The sequence below is a fragment of the Lampris incognitus genome, chromosome 2, assembly GCF_029633865.1.
Source record: "Lampris incognitus isolate fLamInc1 chromosome 2, fLamInc1.hap2, whole genome shotgun sequence".
NCBI lineage: Eukaryota > Metazoa > Chordata > Actinopteri > Lampriformes > Lampridae > Lampris > Lampris incognitus.
The window spans coordinates 23480008-23507496 of NC_079212.1; the positions used below are offsets into that span (position 1 = coordinate 23480008).

The 27489-nt window shown below is 42.7% G+C and overlaps 1 protein-coding gene across 1 annotated transcript in view; it reads right to left on the bottom strand.

Annotated features, from left to right (window-relative positions):
* Positions 1-27489, bottom strand: part of spryd3 (SPRY domain containing 3) — a 79819-nt gene that overhangs the window by 42501 nt on the left and 9829 nt on the right. The window lies entirely within an intron of this gene.

Sequence of the window (27489 nt, forward strand, 5' to 3'; positions counted from 1 at the left end):
GAACGGATTACTCACTTCCCTCTACCATCACGGACAATTTCCCAATCGATATTATCCGCTCACCGGTCTCACAGTGGAAATGCTGCCCCCGTCGGCAACGTAAACAGAAGAGGGGGAAACTAGGTGGGCTACATGCTAAGCTACATAGCGCTCCCTTCAAAGTTTTCCTCCCCAGCATCTTCATGGCTAATGTCCGATCATTAGCATAACAAAATGGACGTGATAAGACTCAGGCTATCCTCTCAGAAAAGGCTGGAGAACTGCTTTATGCTGATGTTTACGGAGAATTGGCTCAACAACAACATAGCCGACTCGGCAGTCGAGCTAGCGGGCCGCACAGCCTTGCATACTGACAGGACAGCGGACTCTGACAAGATTCCTGGAGGTTTGAGTATTTATGTCAATAACTCTTGGTGCAACAATATAAAGGTTGTTAAAAGGCATTGCTCTGCTGAGCTCGAGCTTCTTATGATTCAGTGGAGGCCTTTTTACCTGCCTAGGGGGCTAACGACCATTACCATCGCCGCTGTATACATCCCCCCACATGCTAATGCTAACGTTTCACTTAAGAAACTACAATGTGCCATCAGCAGACAACAGACCAAACACCCGGACAATGCGTTATCATAGGTGGTGATTTTAATCATACTCCCTACCCCCACCTGGGGCAGTCTGACCACCTCTGCCTGTTCCTGATCCCAGCCTACAAAGCCCTCATAAAACGGATCAAGCAAGCAGTAAAGACAATCACTGTCTGGCCAGGAGTTTTCCAGGAGCTGATTGTGGACTTCAGGAGGTCTAGATGCTGCATCCACTCCCTCACACATATCAATGGGGTGGAAGTGGAATGTGTCTCCAGCTTTAAATTCCTTGGGGTCCACATCAGCAAGGAACTTTCCTGGACATCAAACACCCAGGCCCTTGTGAAAAGGCCCAGCTACGCCTGCATTTCCTGAGGAGGCCGAGGAGCGCCCATCTATCACCCAAGATTCTCAACAACTTCTACCACTACACCATAGAGAGCATCCTGACCAGCTGCATCTCAGTGTGGTACGGCAACTGCACATCAGTAGACCAGAAAGCTCTGCAGCGGGTAATCAAGGCAGCCCAGTATATCACCGATACCCAGCTCCCAGCCATAAAAGACATTTATCACAAACGCTGCCTTCGAAGGGGTCTCGGCAGGGGATCCCACCCACCCCGACCACGGACCGCTCTCCCCCCTACGCTCTGGGAGGCACTACAGGAGCCTCAGAGCCTGCACTACCAGGCTCAAAGACAGCTTCTTTCCCCAAGCTGTTGCCCACCTGAACCTGGCTACCCACTGAATGTCTGTGGATATTTTTAAATATTTTGTACTCTTGCTCTTTTTAAACTTATTTTTAGCTTTTGGTCTTCATCTGTGTATATCTTATACTGTGTTTGCTGTGTTTGCCTACATCTGTCTTGCACTGTTTGGCGAAGCCAAAACCCTTATTTCATTTTTAATGTGCCTGCACGTTGTTTTTAATGACAATAAACTGAATTGCATTGAATTACAGACTGTCTCATGAAAGCACATTTTTTTGATTGTTCCGCTGTGAAAAACATTCAGACGTCAAAACAGTAGTTCCGCACTACATCCCCCCTGGTCACGTGTGCCCCCTGTCATGCCTCTGTGCCCCCCAGGGGGGGGTGTGCCACACACTTTGAGAAATGCTGGTATAAACTGATAACTCCTAAATAATCAGATTTTTTGTTTGCATATAAATGTATCTAGTGTCTATCTGCCCATTGATGAAATTGTATTGGGAGACCGACCATACAGAAACCAGTAGCCAAAACAACATGACGCTCTTCAAATACTCAAAGTCGCTTTACAATAAATGGGTTGAATCAAGACAACAGATAAACATACAGGGGTGGATGGGAAGGGGGGCTACGAGAGGGAGAAGCGGCAGCCACACACGACGCCAGCAGTACTCTCCAACTTGGACAGATACAAAAGGGAAAGAAAAACAAACATCATAAATCACAGATGAAGTCTGAAGAGGTGAGTCCTGATTAAGTGCACGTACTTCACGGTGCACGTATTTCACCTGAATATGCAAGGTGCACGTATTTCATCTAAATATGCACGTATTTCACCTGAATATTTCACGGTCCACATATTTCACCTAAGTGCATGTATTTCACCTGAACTTAACTTGGGTTTACTTTTACAAATTGTGATCTTTTGGGAGTTATAAAATGAATGGATCAAGAAAACACAAAAAAATATGAAGTGACTTTTTCGGGTCTCTAGAGAGAAAAAAAAGATGTGGACAACAGCGTGTTTTTTTTAAATGGTTTTACTTTGCCCAAAGGCAGGCGTAACCAAATTATAACCAACTACTGCTTTCCTATGGTACTGTGAAATAGCCTACTGTCACATATTCATGTAACCCAAAAGTACACACGTGCACCTATGCAATCTAATGTTGGACTACATAGATGATGTTTTTGATGGTGAATATATATTTTCAACCCCTCTCGATAGAAATTCCCAGCAACGCCAATGCACTGACCAACCACCCCACCACAGGAAGCAAGTGCAGAGGAGGAGAACAATTGGATGAAGGAGGGAGGGGATGCTAATAGAGGAGGAGAAGGGGATGGAAAGGAGAGAGACACTGGAAGAGAAGAGAATGGAAAGGAAAGGATCATCGAAGAGAAGAGGAGGGGGACATCGAAGGAAAAGAGCAAGGGCAGATCAGGGAGGAGTGTTGAGAGGAGGGGGAGGAGAAGAGGAGCAGTATGTTAGAGAGAAGAGATTGGTGGGGGACCAGGGGAGAAGAGGAAAAAGAGGAGGGGGAGGAGATTGAGGAATAGGAGAGGAAGAAAGAGTAGGAGGGAGGAAAGGAAGGAGGGGAGGAGGGAGGAGAAGAAGGAAAGGAAACAGGAGGGGAAGGAAGGAGGAAGAGCGTAAGAGGGGACGAGGAAGGAGGAAGCGAAAGAACAGAGTATGAGAAGACAAACCGAGAAGGAAAACATGATATCCCTACTGACAAAGCTAATATTTCTTCCTCATCCTCCTTCTTTCTCTCCTCTTCCTCCTTCCTCTCCCCTTCCTTCCACTCCTCTTCCTCGTTTTTAATCCTGCATCCATATAACAGATTCCTCTATAATTAACCATAAAGCTCATCAGCTCCTTCACCAGTTTTACCCGTACAGCTCCTAAAATAAAATGTCCAACTCCAAGTAATGACATATTTTTCTTTGTGACTGCGAGCTTGTGTTGCGCAAATTATCCATTATCCAGTCTTTTTATTAAAATGGGCTCAAATGGTTTAAGTTACCAATGGTTAAGGACTGCACTGACAGCTTTTGAGTCATTAGTCTCCACCTTCACATCTGTCCTTTTCTTAGTTGCTGTTCTTGCTTGTGCCTCCTCTTGTCTCATCAACCTCTTCAACTTTCATGCCTGGACAGTTGCAGTTCTTTTGGAAGGGAGGAGGGAGTTTCAGTGTGATGAGCATTCAGTCACACCTTTTTGCCTCTATGCTGCTGAGTAATGGAGGGGGGGGGCAGGAAGGGAGAAAAAGAGAGATGTAGCCTTGGGCAAAGCATGCTTCACCGAAAATGCTGACAGACCCAACACACTCTCCCTCTCCTTCTCACACAAACACACACGCACATACACACACACAAACAGACTCAATCTTTATCTCTTTTTCTCTCTCTCCTTTTCTACCTCTTTCCCTCCCTCCTCTCATAATTGGGGAGAATGGCAGTAGTGGTGTGTAAGGCCATGTTTTGTTGACCTGCTGCCTGGGAAACAGATGTAACGCCCAGAGTGGTCCTTCCAGTTTCCTGTCACGCCTAACAGGGGAACTAAAGAAAGGTGAAACTGAAATGAAGGAACTGCCTCTTCTATGTACTTGGTACTTCTTGACCAAGTCCTGACCTGGTTACGCATGCTGCAACCGTTACTGGATCGGTGCTACTGTAGAAAGGACATCAGAGTGCCTCTGACTCCTCTGTGAAATCTTTTTGTTGCATTTTTATAACCCTTTACCCCCCTAGCCTTACCATTCATTCTCTTTGCCCACTCTTGTTTTTCTATAACTCCTCTAATATTTTGGCTTTGGTCCTCTTTAAATTTGATTAATTATTTTCCATTAAGTCCATGGTAGATCTTTGTAAAAGGGTTTCTTGGTTTGTTTGTTGTTGTTTTTTTTTACATGCACATTTTCTTATCAACTCATTTCATACTCTTACTATAAACCCTGTATATCTGTTTCCTAAAAAATACGATATCAGAATCAGAAAAAGAATCAGTGTTATTGGCCAAGTGTGCCTATGCACATGAGGAATTTGACGCCGGTACACAGTAGCTTCTACCACTTGAAGACATCACTCAAACAAAGAAGGAGAAAAAAGAGAGAAATAAAACAAAACAAAAAAGAAAAGAAAAACAGAAGAAATAAATGGAACAACAACAGGACATCAGAGGCAAGTATGTATGCACAACAGGTATGTTGCTACCATACAGGGTTTTGTTATGGTTGAGTAGTCAACAACCTATGCCCATATATTATGCAACATTGTTTATATACTATATTGCTCATACACTATACCATATACCATACCACAATGCCACAACCCATATATAACGCTATATACTCCCACCATGTTTCACAACATTATCTTATGTACAGAAGTATACACTATATGTTCACCTACCATCCACATCACAATGACATAGTATGTTATACACCTATGTTACAACCACAAAAATAAGAGCAATAATTTGTAACCAGTATACATCAGTTGTATGTGCATTTACAATTGTACATTTTTATTTCACAAACATTTGTATTGCACATCTGGTTTAAAGAGGTAGTGCATATTGTAGATATATGTAGGTGAGACATCTTGGACCAGAGAGGGCTATTTACAAAGTGTCATATTAAAATATAAAGCATAGGAATGACCTGGACCAAGGTGCCTTCATAATTTGAAAAAAAGTATTAGCTGGCTTTGGCCTCGAGACAGCGGCTCTGATTCCCTGCTCGAATTTATCTCTTAGTTGACTTGGAAAGCCTTCTGCTTCTAAATCTGACTTGCACATCAATCACCTTTTTCACAGCTGGCAACCTAGATGGATTTCTAGACTACCTGAAATAAAAATATCTGTTATTAGGCCAGGCACAGTCACTGCTGCTTTTGTATGGTATGAGATAACTACCAACAGCTGATGTTTGCACTGTAGGCATCAATTATCACTGAACATTGTTAAAAAGAAATAATGGTCTTTTAAAAAAAATACATTGGAGCCCTGGTAGCCAAATAGTTACAGCACATGCCACACAACCGCAACGTCCCTGGTTCAATTCCAGCCAGTGACCTTTGTTGCATGTCATACCCATCTCTCTCTCCCCTTGTTTCCTGTCTGCCACTTCACTATACTCTACCCAATAAAGGTAAAAATGCCAAAAAATAAATAAATAAATATACACTACCGTTCAAAAGTTTGGGATCACATTGAAATGTCCATATTTTTGAAGGAAAAGCACTGTACTGTTCAATGAAGATAACTTTAAACTAGTCTTAACTTTAAAGAAATACACTCTATACATTGCTAATGTGGTAAATGACTATTCTAGCTGCAAATCTCTGGTTTTTGGTGCAATATCTACATAGGTGTATAGAGGCCCATTTCAAGCAACTATAACTCCAGTGTTCTAATGGTACAATGTGTTTGCTCATTGGCTCAGAAGGCTAATTGATGATTAGAAAACCCTTGTGCAATCATGTTCACACATCCGAAAACAGTTTAGCTCGTTACAGAAGCTACAAAACTGACCTTCCTTTGAGCAGATTGAGTTTCTGGAGCATCACATTTGTGGGGTCAATTAAACGCTCAAAATGGCCAGAAAAAGAGAACTTTCATCTGAAACTCGACAGTCTATTCTTGTTCTTAGAAATGAAGGCTATTCCATGCGAGAAATTGCTAAGAAATTGAAGATTTCCTACACCGGTGTGTACTACTCCCTTCAGAGGACAGCACAAACAGGCTCTAACCAGAGTAGAAAAAGAAGTGGGAGGCCGCGTTGCACAACTGAGCAAGAAGATAAGTACATTAGAGTCTCTAGTTTGAGAAACAGACGCCTCACAGGTCCCCAACTGGCATCTTCATTAAATAGTACCCGCAAAACACCAGTGTCAACATCTACAGTGAAGAGGCGGCTGCGGGATTCTGGGCTTCAGGGCAGAGTGGCAAAGAAAAAGCCATATCTGAGACTGACCAATAAAAGAAAAAGATTAAGATGGGCAAAAGAACACAGACATTGGACAGAGGAAGACTGGAAAAAAGTGTTGTGGACGGATGAATCCAAGTTTGAGGTGTTTGGATCACAAAGAAGAACGTTTGTGAGACGCAGAACAAATGAAAAGATGCTGGAAGAATGCCTGACGCCATCTGTTAAGCATGGTGGAGGTAATGTGATGGTCTGGGGTTGCTTTGGTGCTGGTAAGGTGGGAGATTTGTACAGGGTAAAAGGGATTCTAAATAAGGAAGGCTATCACTCCATTTTGCAACGCCATGCCATACCCAGTGGACAGCGCTTGATTGGAGCCAATTTCATCCTACAACAGGACAATGACCCTAAACACACCTCCAAATTGTGCAAGAACTATTTAGAGCAGAAGCAGGCAGCTGGTATTCTATCGGTAATGGAGTGGCCAGCGCAGTCACCAGATCTGAACCCCATTGAGCTGTTGTGGGAGCAGCTTGACCGTATGGTACGCAAGAAGTGCCCATCCAACCAATCCAACTTGTGGGAGCTGCTTCTGGAAGCGTGGGGTGCAATTTCTCCAGATTACCTCAACAAATTAACAGCTAGAATGCCAAAGGTCTGCAATGCTGTAATTGCTGCAAATGGAGGATTCTTTGACGAAAGCAAAGTTTGATGTAAAAAAAATCTTATTTCAAATACAAATCATTATTTCTAACCTTGTCAATGTCTTGACTCTATTTTCTATTCATTTCACAACATATGGTGGTGAATAAGTGTGACTTTTCATGGAAAACACAAAATTGTTTGGGTGATCCCAAACTTTTGAACGGTAGTGTATATATATATATATATATATATATATATATATATATATATATATATATATATATATATATATATATATATATATATATATATATATTTAAATATATGTATTATTCTGCAGGCTATATAACGTGATAAATAAAATACAGCAACCTGCTCATATGCGAGTTTTGCGGATGTACATTGAGATACCACCAGATGGGAGTATCATCACCGTAAACAGCAACAGCCTTCAAATGGCAAGATGATTGGCATATAGAATTTCAGCAACGGTTGCAATCGATAGGTGCTTTCACACTGGCCAAAAAAACCCCGCTAACATCCACCTTTTTACATTGACCAAAGGCGAACATTAGCGTGTTTTTTGCGGGTTTTTGGCCAATGTGAAAGTAGTATAAATAAATCTACATGGAAACTGTGTCATACCTTTCCGACTTCCTTTGTTTTCCAGTAGTTATTCAAATGTGAGTGCTGTCCACTGCAACGAGAAATCCATGACAGGTTGTCAACGCATGCTCTTGTGTTGCTCCATCTTGTATTCATCTATAAGTTAGTTATAAGTTAGCTATGAGTTTGTTGGAGAATTGCGAATTGTTGGAGTCATGGCTGCTATACTAGAGATGAAGATTATTTTAGTGATATACAATCATATCTTTTTGAAAAAGAATATTCAAATGAAGACAGCGGAAATGAAGACGGATGAAAACATTATCACCATTGCCAAAGATATTAGCTTACTCTTGCCTTCCCTTCTTGACAACCAGGAAGACAGGGCAACTGGGGGTGCACCTGCGGAAAGTAGCTAACATATAGCTAGGGATATTCTACAAGATGGGAGCAGGAAGCCAGTGAACACAAAAACACGTGTGGAAAACCTGTCATAGATTTCTCATTACAGTGGACAGCACTCTCATTTTAAGTATCTACTTGAAAACAAAAGAGATCAGAAAGTTATGAAAGTTTCCCTGTCTCATAAGAGGTTACTAGTCAAGTAAAAGAGATTTAGAAGGTGACCACACATTTATTTAGACTGCAAATGTTACAATTCTTCACGCCATTCATATCCCCATTGGGAGGTCAATGCTTTTCACAGTGATGACACCGTCATCAAGTGGATTTCCGGCACATCCTCCCAAAATGTGCATACATGAGCAGGTTACAGTATTTAATTATATATTATTTAATTATATAGCCTCCAGAATAATACCTTTTTCTTTTTTAAATGGCCATTGTTCCCCTTTCGAATTATTCTCTATAAACCCTGTCACAGCTTAGTTTATAATAAAACAAACGCTGCACTGTTTCTTTCCTCAGCCATGAATTAGCTTGAACAAAACCGCTACAACTCACAATCACCTATTCATTAGGAGTTCACAAATATTCAAAACACTCCAGAACCGAGTGCTCACTTGTTCATGAACATACTTAAGTTATATGTCAGCTACTTAAGTAAAACCTCAAACACCACTCTGGCAGGGACTGTCACTCTCTCTAGGTGTTCCTGTTAGTGTGCCCTTTTCTGCACCCAAACAAATTAATCACAACAACACAACGATTAAACATCTGTGCCGTGTAGGTAAATAAAATGGCATGTGATGTGGCAGGCTCTTTTTGGATGACTGAACTTGTTTGAACTGGGTTAGAGAGTTCAAAGAACCACTAAGCTCCGAAACAAAATGCAAAACCAAAACACAGCCTGTCATTACCACAGCACTGACACAGCTAGTAAGTGGGGTGAAGTTAGGTGAACGAATATTTACAGCTAGGAGACAAGCTGATATTAGCCTAGGTGCATTTAGCATGCCTCCAGGCAACCTTCACACCCTGAGCCAAGAACACAGTATTTAAAGTGCTGTGGGAGCAGGGATGACTACTTTTTTGACTTGACTGTGATTACATACGCCATAACACACTGGCAGCGGTTTCTGAAAATACTGCAACCTCCGAGTCTTATTTCACAAAGCGATTATAAAGAAAAGGTGTAAGCAGTTGCTCCTTGGCCTTAGTTGCCATTCCTCTTTCTGTGCTTTCTCTCGAAACTTTGGAGAGTTAACAGCGTGGCGTGTTGCCCTCCGCCAACACCTCATCACTCACTAGCCATGTGGAGCTTTTCAACACCTTTTCATACACTCCACTTTATTATCACCGTTACCACTGCAGGGAGGATGTTGCCCAACCACACCAGCCTCATATGCCAGCAGACACTGCCACAACCGCTGATTTCGTTGGATGGGTTACCAAGTCATAAAAAGTTAGGTTGTACAGGGGAGGTTGTCACTGCTGGAAAATGCTCCAACATTATTCTTGGGAAATACCTAAATGGTACCAGAGAGGGGATGCAATGAAGAAAAAAAAAGAAAAGCACATAGGTATATCAATAAAGAATTCACAGTTTCGTATACTTCACAGTGCCAAAATATCATATATTAGCCATGGTTAAAACAAATACACCATTCAGGAGATGAGGAAGGTGTTAGGCATTACAAAAACCCAAGTCTTCAGGAAGGTCCAAGTCAATACCATTGTCCAGAGACTGGATCTTGAAGTTCTGTCTAGGCCAAATGTGAATGGTTAGGGTGCTCCAACAAAGAATCAGTAAAACACTACTAGAGTGTAAGATTTTTTACCACAATATTTCCAAAACAGCAAAACCTAGGCAAAATCTTGAACTGTGTCAAGTACAAGACATGAGACAGACAACTGTGTTCACGAGAGCACTGTGGTAGCTACTATCCAGAACCAAGAAGACAAAGGCAGCCCAGGACCCGCCACAGCCGGGACGCAAACTCGTATCTCCTGCACCGCAGACGACAACGTTAACCAGTCGACTAAAGGGTCCGACCCGTTAGCCAAGGGCTAACGTGTCTACTTATCCGTGCACGTTACACTACCCCCCTCCTTTGGGAAGCGCGTCCCAGCGCTTCAGCATATCAGCTCCTTCACGCCTCTGGGCGCACGCACTTCCGATGACCTCACGGTCTCACTATCCCACTTCTGACACCAATGCCTTTCGCCATGGTAAGGCTACGGAAAGTTGTATTTTCCTGCCTCCTCTGAACAGTGTCTTGCCAAAGCCTCAGATGTTCCTATAGAGAAAACCGGTGAAATGCCTTCCTCCTCCCTCTCCATCTTAATCATCTATTCCACTGAGGCACTAGCATGAAATGTAAATTCTGCTGACAGTTCTTTTCTTTATGCAGAAAAGCAGCTGTTACATAAAGGTGTGAGAGTAATCGTCACACATTATGCACTGTGACATAAACTCTTGAAAGACGACAAACAATCAACACTGTGCTGAAGAAGAAAAAAAAAACTTTTCCTCTCCATTCTAAAATTCCCCAGCTGGGGCCATGAGTGACCTAGATATAATTCCTCTGTGCTCCTCCCCACAATGCGATATTAAGAGGATAATTGCCTGCAGCAGAAGCGCCCCCCCCCCCATCACCACCACCACCACACTGCTAATCTCTACCTACCTCCAGGGAGGCGCAGCTCACAATCAGTTTTATGTGATGATAGCCGAAAACAAATGGGCTGCATGGTACCGTAGGCCTGGAGGGCTCTAGCACACAAATCTGTCATCTGACAGTGCTTTATTGCCTCTGCAAGAACTGAGAGTCAAGGAGAACCTCAAGAACAGAGGAAATGTGTAACAGAGCTAGAGATGGAGAAATTGAAAGGATGTGGATAAAAGTAGGGAACACCCATATCCTCTAGAAAAGATCCAACAATAAGGCTTCTGTATGTTAAGCACGCAAAGACTTGCAGTGGTTTGCTACTTTAAACTGCTGCTATTGCTGAATTTTTCTTCCTTGAAATAGCCTGTTGTTTAAAACACTTTAAAATCACATAACACAATATATTTCAGGCCAGAAAAATATGAGATAACAATAATTATCATTTGGCCTGGCTGTCATAAATGATGCAGAAAGACTATAAATTTTACCCTGGACAGCTGGTCTAAAAGCAGTCCAGTACTGCCAAGCGAGCCAGTCAGTCCATGCACCTCCCTAGGATTAAGTCAGTTCTGGCTTCCTCTTTTCTCATGCTGCTCAGTTCCTAAAGCTGGAGGTGACAGTGATGGTGCCATTACGGAGACTGGCTGGTGGCAAACCCAACAGCTTTATGGGAAAGTTGTGAACTTTCATCCATCAGATGAAATAGCAGTGTCATGATGGGATTCATGACTATTGTTCCCTGAGGAAGGAAGGAAGGAAGTAGGTAAGCTTAGAGGGGTGTTGGTACTGCAGCTGGCCCAGGCAAGTTGGGAAAGACAAACACACTGGAACCATGATGATCATTACAATCTTGATGATTACTGGTGTGGTTCGCACCAGCACAACCTTACAAACATGAGTGAGGGAAAAGAAAAAGGAAATGGTCGAGTGGCAGTTGAGTAGACTGTAGAGTAAATTCTATTTGGAAGTGGACAACATGGCACAAATGATGCAAACTGAGATGAGTAAAAGCAGCCCTTGGAATTACTTCAGATAGATCTCAGTTGTAAAGTCAAAGCAGTTGAAAAGTCAAAAGCAGTTGCAATATTTTTTAAAAAAAGCTCAAACAAAATAAGCAAAAAAAGTCAAGCAGGCAAGAAGGGGGAATACATTCCAAAGAGACTGTACATCCACATGGAACAGAGGAGTGAGAGGGAGGGATGGGGAGAGCGAACTTGTGATATGGGCCATTAGGGAGCAAGAGCAAGCTCTGGAAAGCTGATAACTGCAGACTCAGGTACTGTCCACTTACTTGCCCATCCGCCTGCTCATCCGCAGCTGAGAGGATTAAGTTGGTGGGCACCACCACTGCTGTGGCAACAGGCGGCAGAGGATCGGCGGCTCATGTTCGCGTCAAACCGCACGTACGCAGTGGAGGGCCAGCCAAATGCCTCCTCGCAAGAAAAACAGAGGAACATGGCCCTCGCAAACTGATAAATCATTCAATGAGTTAAGTTTGGCCCCTTACTAATCTTAAGTAATTTATGTGGATAACCAAACATCTTGTGTTTGTATAAGACACCTGCCATTGGAAATCACAACAAATGTGGAAAGGGAAAAAAAAGCTGACTTATATGATTTGTAAATTTAAGTATTAACTCTGTGACTCTGACGCAAGCAAGTCTGATCACCTATAAAAGTAAATTTAATCTATTATTGTTTTAAACAAAGCTAGGAGACTAGAGCAAGACAATTAATCAACTCTTTATTGTAAACACTGTGAAAGCGGTCTGATTTATCAAAGAGCTAAGATTCCAAGTAGCTGTTCAGTGCTACACGATAATTCAACCTCATATTTCCTAACAAGGCGGCACGGTGGCACAGTGGTTAGCACGGTCGCCTCACAGCAAGAAGGTACTGGGTTCAAGACCCGGGGTAGTCCAACCACGTGTCTGCGTGGGTTTCCTCCGGGTGCTCCGGTTTCCTCCCACAGTCCAAAGACATGTAGGTAAGGTGAATCGGCCATACTAAACTGTCCCTAGGTGTGTGTGTGTGTGTGTGTGCGTGTGTGTGTGTGTGTGTGTGTGTGTGTGTGTGGGTGGGCCCTATGTGATGGCCTGGCGGCCTGTCCAGGGTGTCTCCCTGCCTGCCGCCCAGTGACTGCTGGGATAGGCTCCCGCCTCCCCGCGACCCTGAGAGCAGGATAAGCGGTTCGGATAATGGATGGATGGATTGCCTAACAAATTTTAGAAACACCTGTCCTTGCTAGAGACTTGAGACATGCTAAGGTTTATTGCATCAATATTGTTATCATTTAAAAGTCATCTGTTGTATTGTGTAGGCTAGTGGTTAAAGAGTGACATCATTTCAACTGCTAATTACACTGAAAAAAAGTGGTATCACACGTCCTAAGTAATGGGACTGTGTAACAGATAACAAATAACTTGACAGTGTCTGCTCATTCGCAATTGTCAACCTTTTTTTTGTTTACATTTTCTCATAGCGACGCACTAGCTTTCACCACATGCCAATGGACTCTTTATGGGCAAAACAGAGTTGCCAAGGACAGAGCCTCTGAATTAAAACTCACTCTATTTACTTCAGTCAAATGTGTGCAGGGGGTGGGGCAGGGGCAGTATTCACTTAACTGAACAAATGGCCTTCAGAGCAGAGATAGAAAAAAAACTTGGTAAAAGTAGGGATCTTTTAATGCAAGGTTGGAGGGGGCCACAGTGAAACGAAAACTTCATGAACTGGATTCATAAACTTTTCTGTAACACCATTATCTCAGCTGTTTCAAGGATAACCTAGATGGAAAGTGCAGAACCAACATTTGATGATGAGAGTGGCAAGAGTGAAAAATAGGTAGATGGACAGAAATATAGAGTTATGGAAAGACACATAGACAGAGACAGACAGACAGGCAAGCAGCCAGACATAGTGACTTTACAGAGAAACTTAGACTTGGATAGATTAGTGCAAAAGGAAGAATATTTGGCTAGATAGGCGTGATGACAGTTGGCAGAGAGCTGGGATCTGATACCCACTTATCTAAACAGGAGCGGCCGTCCCGCCAGCTGCAATGTAAACAGTTCACAAAGGCAAAAACTCAGCTACAGACAAGTCACTACCATTGCCATTGTGCTCTGTGCATTCTGCGGCTTTGCACTTCACAATCCCGCCTCATAAAAAGCATACCAGCCAGAAAAGTCATTTATCTTCCGGCAATCCTTCCCTCTCCCCATTTTTTTCCTCTCTTTAACCATCAATGAGGACAGCTATCATCCGGTAAAGTTATTATAAACACTTATCAAATGGCAACAAATAAAAACTATTCCAGTGTTTTGACCAAATATTATTGAGACTCACAGTTAGGGGAAAAAAATGTATGACGCCAGTAAGTGTGTAATAGAGCTATGGCAACAGAACAATAAATCGGGAAATCATCGGAAACAGACTGGAAATCTGTCTCATATAGCTATGCATCTATGAAAAGAGCAAGAATATTTTCTGTCTTCTTACATCAGACCTATGGACATGGGAACTAAAGAGCTATTGAAAGTAAAGATGTTTTGTTTGGATGTAGAAAGTGAGTAGAGAACTATTTTCGATGAAAGCGTGAAAATAGACCCAGATAAAGTGCAACAGAATTAGTACTGTTAAAAAAAACAAAAAAACAAAAAAAAATACAATAAAGTGAACTAGCAAGCCAAACAATAAAGAGATCAAGTAAGCCCACCCTCTTACTCACTTAATCTTCTGCCATTAAAACTTAAGCCTTCATCATACTAAATAATCCTGCAACTCAAAAGTTTTATAACCTTCAAAACAAATCTCTTCTTTACATTTCATCTTTTTCTGCTTTCCCTTACACTTCCGCTCCATTCAATTACACTCCCTCTCTTTACTTTCTTTTACCCCTCCTCCCGCTTTCCTTTTGTTTCCTCCTTGAGCCCACACTTATTCTTTCACTCTCCTCATTTTAACTGTTGTCGGTAGTGGCTACTGTGGCCGCTTTGCTCAATGAGGTGCCCTGTCTCTGCTACCCACACTAAACCCCTTGTGCTTGTCAAAACTCGACAGGCTTATCAATCTAAGAATCACCACCCGCTTAAGCCCTTACACCAGCGACCACACCATGCTCCTGAGGGCTGATGGTAGCTTACTCATGACTGGAAAAGAATGGGGGGGGGGGTCGAGAGAGAGAGAGAGAGAGAGAGAGAGAGAGAGAGAGAGAGAGAGAGAGAGAGAGAGAGAGAGAGAGAGAGAGAGAGAGAGAGAGAGAGAGAGAGAGAGAGAGATCTAAAAATCACTGCTGGCCTGCTGAGTGGGCCATGCAGCCGGGCACCCCAGCTGTGAAAACCTCCAACCACATGAGAAGAAGTAAAAGATTCCTTGGAGTCCCGTTACTCCCCTTATTGAATTTTTACAACCTGGTGGGCTGCCAGGCCCTTGGCTCCAACGGCACGTTCCGTGCCATTACCAGCCCTAGGTCCAGGAAAACAGAGGGAGAGAGAAATAGAGAGCTAGAGAGAGAGAGAGAGAGAGAGAGAGAGAGAGAGAGAGAGAGAGAGAGAGAGAGAGAGAGAGAGAGAGAGAGAGAGAGACAGTGTCAGTTGAATCATCCTCCTCACCCACAGCACCCTGCTTTTATGACCTCAGCCTGCCTTCATAGAAGATGATGGCCTGGGCATCTGTGCATGTGAACGTGTGCATGTGTGTGTTGGAGATGGACACCTCTATAATGCAACCACATGGGACACACACAGCCTCAGCCCTCTCTTGGGTGGCAATGAGAAACCTGCCTGCATTCTTTAGCTTTTCATCATATCATTGGAGTTAGGGAGTGGGGGTGATGAGTACTACCAACCCAAACACAGAACAAAGGAGTTATAGTTCACTGTCCTACTAAAATGGTGGGAGTAGCACCACAACACTCTTGACGTGCACATTTCTCTTTATTGAGAAAGACTCCAAATCTCTCTCAAATTCCTGATACCAACATGAATAACAGCTTAGTCTTTGTCTAGAAACTTGACCTGAACAAATTTCTACCTACAACCAACAAGGCAAGGTGGCTGACAGTATTAGCCATCCTTGTCTTTGGCCTAGAGAATGGAGGAAAATATACAATAGAGATACATTAATTTACAAAGCAATTTTTCCAACCCGGCCCCAGCTTCGTGAAAAGCTATGTCCTCCTGTATATCATCCTTTTTAAAAGATTTAAATTTCATAGATATCTGGTGTTTATTAAATCCTTCCACCAAGGATTACACCTTTTTCTCCCTATGACATTGCTCATTCTCTCTCACATCGATTACTTCTTCATCTCTCCTGTACCTGTAAAGTGTACTTACAGTGTAACCATACTTCCTATGCTACTTTCTGACCACTCTCCTATTATCTTCTCTCTGGAAAACCTAGGCTCTACCAAATTTAAGAGATGGCCATTTAATAGAACTCTCTTACAAAAGAGGAATTTTCTAACGAATATTACTCATCACTTGAGTGAATTTACACTTCACAATGCTCAATCACAAGTTAATCCACATATACTCTGGGAAGTAACTAAATGTCACAGAGGAGCTTGCACCTCTTTCTCTTCGAATTTGAACAGAACTCGCCGAGAGAAACTTGAGAAAACTGTAACAGCTCTTCTTGAATACCAACAAAAGTCAAATTATACTGAGGACAGGCAGAAAATGTCCTCTGCCAAGTCAGCACATAGGTGTCTTACTTCTGCACAGGCTGAATTTCTTCATTTGAGAACCAGACAAAAATATTATGAATTTGCAGAAAGACCTAGTAGACTCCTGGCATTAAAGGGTAAAACAATCAAAACATTTGGCTTCCATAGACTTTGTTAAAAATGTTATCAGTGTCTTATGTACCCTCCCTTTGGATATTAATCATGCCTTCGCCTTTTTAAAAAAAAAAATATTTTTAAATATTTTGCACTCATGCTCTTTTTTAACTTATTTTTAGCTTTTGGTCTTCATCTGTGTATATCTTATACTGTGTTTGTTGTGTGTGTCTGTCTGTCTTGCACTGTTTGGCAAAGCCGCAGCCCTTATTTGATTTTTAACATGTGCCCACACATTGTTTTTAATGTCAATAAATTGAATTGAATTGAATTTTAACTTTAATTTATATACTTCTGAAGCCCCAGAAAACTGTCACAATATGGAGGACTTTTTGAACTCTGAACTTACCCTCTTTCTCTTTGAACTTACCCTCTCTCTTAGCTATGCACTCTTCCTAACGAGATGCACCTATTACCTTAAAAGAACTTAAATATGCTCTTGATTCAATGCCAAAATCTGATTCTCCCAGTCTGGATGGAATTCCTCCTGAATTGATTTCTGAGTTAAGCCATATGGTAGGTCCTATCCTTCCTGACTCTTAACTTCTCGCTTAAGGTTGGTTCTTTCCATAGAGATAAAAAAATGCACTTATTTCTCTTCTTTTAAAAAGGGACAAGAACCCAGTGGAGTATGCCAGTAACTGCCCCTCATCAAATTTGAATTGTGATCTTAAACTATATGCCAAAGTACTCTCAATGAGGTTGGGTTCTTGCATTACTTCCCTGATTCAACCAGATCAGACCAATTTTGTTAAGAGCTGTTTGGCTTCCAACAATATACGCCATTTATTACATTTATTTGAGGCTTCTTCTGATGTGCATCCTCGGGCAGTCTTATCGTTAGATGCAGAAAAGGTTTTCAATTATGTGGATTGGAGTTATTTTTGGGCAGTTTTGTGACTCTTTGGCTTTGGTTCTACCTTTATAAAAATGGTCTGTACACTTTATGCCTCTCCTACTGCACGTGTCCAAACTGGCCACCCTGGTTCACCCGACTTTTTTAACAAGAGGGACTAGGTAGGGCTGCCCGCTTTCCCCAGGTCTGTTTGCTCTCTCATTGGAACCATTAGCCAAGGCAGTTAGAGAAAACCATGTCATACCTCCCATCACAATCAAAGGGACAATCTTGTTATATTTCCCTTTATGCAGATGACGATTTATTGTATCTTTCATACGAATCTAACTCTGCACCTCTTATTTTGAATCTCTTCCAAAAGTTTGGTTCCTTCTCTGGTTATAAAATAAACTGGTCAAAATTGATACTTATGTCACTATATAAGACAAGTATAAACTTTGATCTATCTCACCTTCCAGTCTCCTTTCAAAACCATGGCTTATCCAAATTAGACCTACAATTTCACACCTTGTCAAAGATAACTACAATTCCATTCTTATTAAGAAAGATCTTAACAACTGGTCTGGGTTAAAAGCTGGTCTCCATGGTCGTGTTTCTGTTATAAAAATGAATATACTTCCAAGTATCAATTTTGATTTTTTTATGCTCCCTCTCTCTACCCTGGCACATTTTTTTAAGGATCTTGACTCTATGTGTAGGAATTGTATTTGGAATGGTAAACGTCCCAGGATCAGCTTTTCCACTCTCTCTCATCCCAAAACCTCTGGTGGCTTCTCCTTACCCAATTTTAAACACTATTATTGGTCGTTCCAGCTGAAAGCCATTAATAACTGGTTGGATATTTCTTCAGATACATTGTGGCGTTCTTAAGAAAATGCTTAATCCTTTCCAATCAGGGCTAAGGATTTGCCTTTCTTTGCCATTAAACAAAAAACTGTGGAATTACATATTAGTCCTATCATTTCTAACACAGTATCCATCTGGCACTGTACAGGAATATATTTATGTATTGATTGTAAATTCCATTAATTATCACTAGGGTTGGGTATTGAAAACGGTGCTCATATGGCACCAACCAAAATATCTCGGTCCTACAGAGTATCAAACTCTTTGGAAAAAAACGGTGCCAAATTTCAATACTTTATGGTAGACAGCGTGAATGCTATTAAAGCCAGCCAATCACTACCACCACTGTCGTACACAGGCGACGGACTGACAAATCAGTTTGAAGCTATTTGGTATGCGTGTGCGTCATGTGAATGCGTTGGAGTTGAAAACTGGTGGGCAAGATTCAGTGAGCTACTATGCATTCCAAAGCGTGGCTACACTTTGTAAAAATAGACAGCAAACCTGACACAGTAAAATGCAACCGCTGCAAAGCAATCATCAAATGCAAGTCTGGGTTTTAAGTGTTGTTATTTGATGGTGCCCTTACTCATTGTATTATGTTACCAGCCGTATTATTGTTCTGGCTAAGGCTTTACGGTACATTCAGATGTGACATTGCCACGTTCTCTGTGTGCGACAGTGTGTTGTCAGCTTGTTGTAAGAGTCGGTACTCGGTAGGAGAGAGCCAAGAGACCTGCTGTATTTGCCTAAATAAATATGCCTAACATTAAAGGCTAAAGAGAAAACCGAGTCAAACTTTGCTTATCCTCCATACGCAAAAAGAAGATTGCGCATCCCAGCTCAACTCGGAGAAAAACGGTGCCAAATTTCGATACTTTACGGGAGACGATGTGAACGCTATCGCAGCCAGCCAATCACTACCAGCGTTGTTGTACATGTATACAGGCGACTGACGGACAAATCAGCATGAAGCTATTTGGTATGCGTGTGCGTCTCGTGACTGTGTTGGGGTTGAAAACTGGTGGGCAAGCTTCAGTGAGCTACTATGCGTTCCAAAGCGTGGCTACACTTTGTAAAAATAGACAGCAAACCTGACACAGCAAAATGCAGCCGCTGCAAAGCAATCATCAAATGCAAGTCTGGGAATATGTCGAATATGATGAAACATCTGATCACGCATGGGATAATTTTACGAGTGGACAATTGCTCTGTGTTTGATAACGTTAATGTCCGTGCTAATGCTAATGTTAATGTTAGCTCTGGGACATCTGCTGCTGGGTCTTCTTCTGGTGCCACTGTTAACAATGATGAAAAAGGTAAGGACGGTTACAATGATGTATATAAATAGGCTCATATACATTAACGATGTCAGTCTGCATGCTGACCTCGTTGTCATTGTTGACCTCACTTTCAATCTCAAAGTGCTAGAGTACAGAACCAAAATAACACAATGTGTCAATGAATTATGGTGCTCGATGTATAGAAAAGTAGTTTGCTGATAATCCTATAAGGTTTTCATAATATATAGTATAGAAAAAGTATTGTTTAGGTATCGTATTGAATTGAAGGTATTAGTTTTGGTATTGAAAATTTTCGCCCAATACCCAATCCTAATTATCACCCATCTGGCATAAAAATGTACTCTTGTCTCGATCTACACCTTTTCATTTTTCCACAGTGGTCTAAACAAAGCATTCGTCTGTTAGGCGATGTTTTTAACCATCAAGGTCTTCGCTCTCTCCAAGATTTGAAGGAGTACTACCCTCTTCCAGGCTCTTGGTGTTTGTTTTTTTTATCTCAAGCTCCGCACAGCGCTTAAAACCTATGGAGTACCTTGGGATGTACTTTTACCCTAACACCCTTTGATAGCAGTAATTGCTACCAAGTCTAAACTGGTAGCTTTGTTTTATAACAAACTTTGTTCTTGTGACACCAATCCACTCCCAGTAACAAAGTTGGGGAAAAGATTTTCAGTCTCTCAATACTGGTTGGAATTGGTCAACAGTTTGGAACATCATTTTTTTTCCTCATCTAAAAATCTCGCTCATCAGATAATTTACTATACAGACGCGCTCAAATTTGTTGGTACCCTTACAGCTCATTAAAATAATGCTTCATTCCACATGAAAAGTGATGAAATTAAAAGCCATTTTGTCATAATAAATCAAAGAAGCTTTGAAACGATATGAGTTATTGCTTATTCTACAAAGATATTCTAAAATGGCCAGGACATTATGTTGCTACCTTTTAGAAAAGATAACAAGTAATTGGATTATAGTGATATTTCAAACTAATTAATTTCTTTAATTAGTATCACGTCTCCAATCTTGTAATCAGCCATTCAGCCTATTTAAATGGAGAAAAGTAGTCCCTGTGCTGTTTGGTATCATTGTGTGCACCACACTGTACATGGACTAGAGAAAGCAAAGGAGAGAATTGTCTGAGGAGATCACAAAGAAAATGATACACAATCATGATAAAGGTAAAGGCTACAAGTCCATCTCCAAGCAGTTTGATGTTCTTGTGACAACAGTTGCAAATATTATTAAGACATTTAAGGTCCATGGAACAGTAGCCAACACCCCTGGGTGCGGCCGGAAGAGGAAAATCAACCCCAGATTGAACAGAAGGATAATGTGATTGGTAGAAAAAGAGTAAAGGATAACTGCCAACGAGATACAAGCTGAACTCCAAGGTGAAGGTACATATGTCAGTTTCTGATCGCACCATAAGTCGCCTTTCGAGCGAAAGTGGGCTCCATGGAAGACCCAGGAGCACTCCACGTTTGAAAGAAAAACATAAAGATAGACTGGAATTTGCTTAAATGCACACTGATAAACCACAATCCTTCAGGGAGAATGCCATTTGGATAGATGCGTCAAAATTGAAGCTTTTTGAAAAGTCACATCAGCTCTAAGTTCACAGATGAAAAAAGGAAGCTTTCAAAGAAAAGAACACCATACCTAAAGTGAGAGATAGAGGAGGCTTGGTTATGTTTTGGGACTGATTTGCTGCGCCTGGCACAGGGTGCCTTGAATCTATGCAGGGCACGAGGAAATCTCAACACTATCAAGACATTCTGGAGCGAAACATACTGCCCAGTGTCAGAAAGCTCTGTCTCAGTTGCAGGTCATGGGTCCTCAAACAAGATAATGACCCAAAACACACAGCTAAAAGCACCAAAGAATTGATGAGAACAAAACATTGGACTATTCTGATGTGGCCTTCTATGAATCCTGATCTGAATCCCACTGAACATCTATGGAAAGAGCGAAAACTTGCAGTCTGGAGAAGGCCCCCATCAAACCTGAGGCAGCTGGGGGAGTTTGCTCAGGAAGAGCGAGCCAAAATACCTGTTAACAGGTACAGAAGTCTAACTGACAGCTACGGTAAACATTTAACTGCAGTGATTGCCTCTAAAGGTTGTGCAACAAAATATTAGGTGTCAAAGATTGACTGGTAAATAGAGAGCTTTGTCTTCCAGCTCAGCTCCTTCTTCGCCACAACGGTCTGGTACAACGTCCGCATTACTGCTGATGCTGCACCAATCCGCATGTCAATCTCCCGCTCCATCCTACCCTCACTTGTGAACTAGACCCCGAGATACTTGAACTCCTTCACTTGAGGCAACAATTCATCCCCAACCCGGAGGGAGCAATCCACCATTTGCCGGTAGAGAACCATGGTCTCAGACTTGGAGGTGCTGACTCTCATCCCAGCCATTTCACACTCAGCTGCAAACCGCCCCAGTGTGCACCGGAGGTCATGTTCTTATGAAGCCAACAAAACCACATCATCTGCGAAGAGCAGATATGCAATTCTGAGGTTCCCAAAACGCACACACTCATCACCTTGGCTCACCTTGAATATCACAAACAGAATTGGAGACAAGGGACAACCTTGGCGGTGTCCGACAACCTTGGCGGTGTCCGACACCCACTGAAAACGTTTGACTTTGTGCCAAGAATGCGGACACAGCTCTCACTTTGGTTATACAAGGACCGGATGGCTTGTAGCAACTGCCCCGGTACCCCATACTCCCGCAGTACCCCCCACAGAGTGCCCCGGGGTACACGGTCGTAAGCCTTCTCCAAGTCCACATAACACATGCAGACTGGCTGGTCAAACTCCCATGCCCCCCTCAGCACTTCTGCAAGGGTAAAGAGTTGGTCGGTTGTTCCACGACCAGGACGGAATCTGCGTTGTTCCTCCTGGATTTGAGGTTCGACAATCGGTCGGAGCCTCCTTTCGAGCACCCTAGAGTAGACTTTCCCAGGGAGGCTGAGCAATGTAATGCCCCGATAATTGGAGCACACCCTCCAGTCCCCCTTTTTGAACATGGGAACCACCACCCCAGTCTGCCACTCCACAGTTACTGTCGGGGACAGTACCTGTGGAGTGGCAGACTGAGGTGGTGGTTCACATTGAAAAGAGCCAGTTGAGATGGTTCGGGCATTTGATTAAGATGCCTCCTGGGCGCCTTCCTTTGGAGGTTTACTGGGCACAGCCAAATGGGAGGAGACCCCAGGGTAGACCCAGAACTCGCTGGAGGCACTACATGTCCAATCTGGCCTGGGAATGCTTTAGGATCCCCCAGGAGGAGCTGGAGGGCGTTGCTGAGGAGAGGGACGGCTGGAGTGCCCTATTTAGCTTGCTGCCACCGCGACCCGACCCCGGATTGGTGGCTGAAGATGAGATGAGATGAGATGGGCAATAACATTGCCAACAAAGCACAATATACACACATATAAACAGTTGGAGGCGAGAGCACAAAAATAATCTCCAATCATGCAAAAGCACTAAGCAGGGAACAGGAATAGTCTAAATTCAAATGACTTACCCAGAGAAGATACAAAATATATAAAACGTCACATATCTCCATCTCCACCAAGCAGTAGCCTGGAGGGCAGGGCCGGTTCTGCGGGGGTAGCAATGGGAGCAACCGCACCGGGCCCAGGAAAAAACCTTTCTGCGCTGATTCTGCTGTTAGTGCAGTGATTGTTAATTGTGTGTCTCAGGAGTGCAAAGAGGCCCTGTATGTTGCTCCTCCTGGCAGTTTCCCTATTGGCTGATATCGATTTATTTTCAAAAATGTATCAAAAGTTGTGTCGTCATTCCCCTCCCCCATGAGTTAGTATAGCCTATGGTGAAGACGTGCAATTCGGTTCTACTAACCAAAAAAATGTCTGAAAACAAAGCTGCTTGTAAGAAAAGAAAATTACAGAAACGTAAGGTAGAAAATACAAAAAAAAGAGGAAGAAAACGCAAAGAAGGTATACGGTGCTTGGCTTAATGTTCGGGCAGCAGAACACTTGGAGGATACTGTGGATAGCAATGAAGCTAACACATCCACCACATGTGCTAACTCAGCAGCAGAGGATACCGGAGCGGACAGCGACCGTGGCGCTTGTGCTAGCACCTCCACCGCTATCAAGAATGCAAACGACCACAGAGAATCTGTCGAGGAAGAGGGAAGTCACGAAAGTGATGGGGAACGTGAGTTTGACTTATTTGATCCTGCACAGTGGCCAGACAGAATGTATGATGATGACATCAGAACGGACATAGTCAGAAATAAACCACTGCAGGTGACCGATTTTGATTTCCCTGAAACGGATGGCCGTCGTTTCACACCAGCTAATTACACCAGGACAGTTGGTGCCCTAAAAGTACCTCGGCCATGGTTAGTCTACTCAAAGTCTGCCAATGCCGTCTTCTGTTTCTGTTGTAAGTTGTTTGGAACTGACAAAGGGATCTTCACTACTGGTTTTTCAAACTGGGTCAAGTTATCAATGAGACTGACTGAACACGAGAAATATCGTTCTCATCTTGAGAATTTTTCAAAGTGGAAAACTCTGGAATTTGCTTTGGCTACTGGTACAACGATTGACAGCCACCAGCAAGCAGCGCTTCTCAGTGAGAGACAACGGTGGCATGAAGTGCTTAGCAAAATTTTGGATTGCATCATGTTTCTTGCATTACAAAACCTTGCATTTAGAGGAAGTGTCGATTGCCTTTACCAAGAAAACAACGGCAATTTTCTTAAGCTTGTGGAATTTTTGGCCAAATATGATGCGCCATTAGTACGACATCTCAATCATTCCAAGACTACCCACTACTTCAGCAAAAACATTCAAAATGAGTTCATTGGACTCCTAGCTGAGGCAGTGTTGGAAAAAATTGTGCAGAAGGTCAAAACAGCTGGATATTACAGCATCATGATGGACTGCACACCAGATGTGTCGCACAAAGAACAGCTCTCTCTCGTTTTGCGATATGTTACAACAGACCAGAAGGTAGAGGTACACGAGAGCTTTTTTGAATCCATTGCTGTGAAAAGCACAACGGACGAAGCACTTGCAGATACACTGCTGGAAAGGCTGGCTAAATATGGCATTAACATTGATGATTGCAGGCGACAATGTTTCGATAACGGGGCCAACATGAGGGGTGTGCACAGGGGAGTACAAGCAAGGGTGAAGCAGGTTAACAAGCGGGCTTTCTTTGTGCCCTGTTGCCCTCACAACTTGAATCTGGCCATTGAACATGCAGCCGAGTCCTCAAACGAGGCCAAGAATTTTTTTGGAGTGCTAAATCGGCTATACAAATTATTCGGAAAATCAACGAAACGTTGGGGGATTCTTGAAAAACATGTACGCATCACACTGAAACCACTCTCAGAGACCAGATTGAGTGCTCGCACTGACGCGACAAGAACAGTAATTGAGCAGCTACCCCAGGTCATAGATGCACTCATAGCCATCAGTGAAGATAGCACCTGTGATTCCGAGATCACCTCTAAAGTCACATGTCTCGTACAGGCAATTGAAACATTTGACTTTTTGGTCAGCTTAGTTGTTTGGCACAAAGTGCTGAATACAGTCAATCAGGCCAGTGTCGTCCTGCAGTCACGACATTTGAGCATCGGTGATGCAGTAAGAGTTGTCACAGCTGTAAAAGAAGAGATGGAACAATGTCGACTGAACGGTTTCCAAGATGCTGTTGACAAAGCAAAAGAACTTGCAGAGAATACTGACGTTCCACCGGCTTTCCCTGAACATCATACGCGACGCCGAAAATGACTTCCCGGTGAAATGTCAGTCGATGAGCCTTTGACAGGGGAGGAAAAGTTTAGAGTGAGCTTTTTCAACTGCTTGATCGACACAGTGATAACTGAGACAGAAGAGCGTTTTTCATATTTGAGTCAGTGCAATCGCCTTTTCCACGTTTTGGAGGACATTAAAAAGGTTAACCTGACTGACAACCACAGAGAGGCCTGTGAAGAGCTCGCGGAGTTTGTGGGGGGATTGATGGTGGAGAACTGGGCAGTGAATTTGGATTTTTGACACGTCTGCTCCCAGCTGATATAAAAAAAACCTCTGAAGTGCTGGATTTTTTAGTTGAGAGAGACATGAAAACGGCATTTCCGAACACTACTGCCGCTTGCCAGGTGTTTCTTACAATTCCATTCTCAGTCGCAAGTGCAGAGCGCTCTTTCAGCAAATTGAAATTGATCAAGACATATTTGAGATCAACGATGTCCCAAGAAAGACATCTGCGTTGGCTGTGTTGCCCATCGAGAACCGTGTGGCAAGACAGGTGGATTACAATGACACAATTGCAACATTTGCAGCGGTCAAGACACGACGCGTAAAGTTTTAAGGTAAGATAATGAGGAGGACTTTACAATAGCCTGCTGTGGCATAGTTGCTTATAATTGTGTCCTGTGGTTGATATTATTTTGAATTGGTTGTTTCTTCTGGTAGGCTGTGCTCACCCCACACACAGCTGTGTGGTGTATGCGTGCGTGCGTAGGCCTAGGCTTTATGGGTGTTGATGGTTGTCACAGTCATGCATGTCTGTGGTTTTTTTTGGGGGGTTTTTTTTGGGGGGGGGGGGGCGCAGTGAGCGATGGTTGCTCCCCGGCCCAGAATAGCATAGGACCGGCCCTGCTGGGGGGATTATGCATTTGTTCATGTACGCACGCACGCACGCACGTGTGTGTGTGTGTCCCTGACTAATCTCACAAACTACTGGACCTATCATCCTAAACTTTTTTGTGCACAATTATGATGGTATGATGAAGAACCTCTTGTGGTTGTGGTGATTCAAAACTTTCAAAAAATATCTGTTCATGTGTGTGTGTGTGTGTGTTTGTGTGTGTGTGTCTGTCTGCGGCTAATCTCGCAAACTACAGGACCTATCAGCCAAAAATCTTTTGTACAGTTATGACTGTATGATGAAGAACCTCTCGCGGTTACGGTGATTGCCGATCCCTCTCTTCATTCACTCTGTAGCTCAGTTGACCAACACTGTTTTCTATCATTGCCCGACCTGAGTCACCATGCACATGCATGACTCACATCTACGGATGAGTCAGATCAGGCAGCAACAGTGCAAAACCAAAACATTATGTATTCGGGTTTGAGTCTTGAAAATAAATGAGAAGTCGACTGTATTATCCAAGCCAGCAAATCATTCACTGATGATCTCAGCACAGGAGAACTGGGGGAACACTGGATGATCAAAAAATGCCTCATTCACCTCACTGCCACATGGAAATGCCAGTCTCCAATGTTAAAACTCCACTATAAAAATACAATTTCAAGAGTAAGATTAATCATAATCACAGCTGGAAATCATCTCAGTAGCTACAATAAAACATTTCCCATGGCGAAGCTATGTTTACTTACCATTGTTTTATGAAGGAAAGTCAATCCGCAGAGCAGCCATTCGCCTTGATTCATTTTATATCATAAAAACTGCGATGGTTAAATACATTCGAAGCGTTTTCTTACCATTGTTTTACTGCTTTAAAATGAATGAAAGTCAATCAGCAGAGCAGCCATTCATTCGCCTTCATTCATTTTATATCATGAAAACCGTGACAGTTAAACACATTTGAAATCTTTTAATAAGGGCTTTGAAATTATGATAGCCTGATCTCTGTCATTTCATGTCAAGAGTTGGTCGCATTCATGCAAGGGTCTGCCTAGAAGGCTGTGCATCCACAGACTGACAGGCAAACCTTTTTTATAAGGTAGATTTTTTTTTTAGCTTCAGCGCTGCACATTAAAAAAAAAAAATTTCCCATAATTCCCATTCAATCGACTTGGGTGCTGCGCAAAAGTCTTATAATGGCAGGAAAAACACTGTTTTTTCCTGTCCGTGTGTATGCACGTGTATTTCCCTTCTCCTGGTAGGTGAAAAAAGGGGTGGTTGGCAGAGACTGCACTCTACTGAGTGCACTCCTCTAGTTAATTAGGGAATCAGTAACAGGTTGGCTCTGTGTGTGTCATCAAGTGTATTACGCAGATCAAAAGCAAATCAAGAAAACAGTCATTGGAAATCTATTGGAAGTTGATTCATTTACTGACCCAATTTAAGCCGGCACTA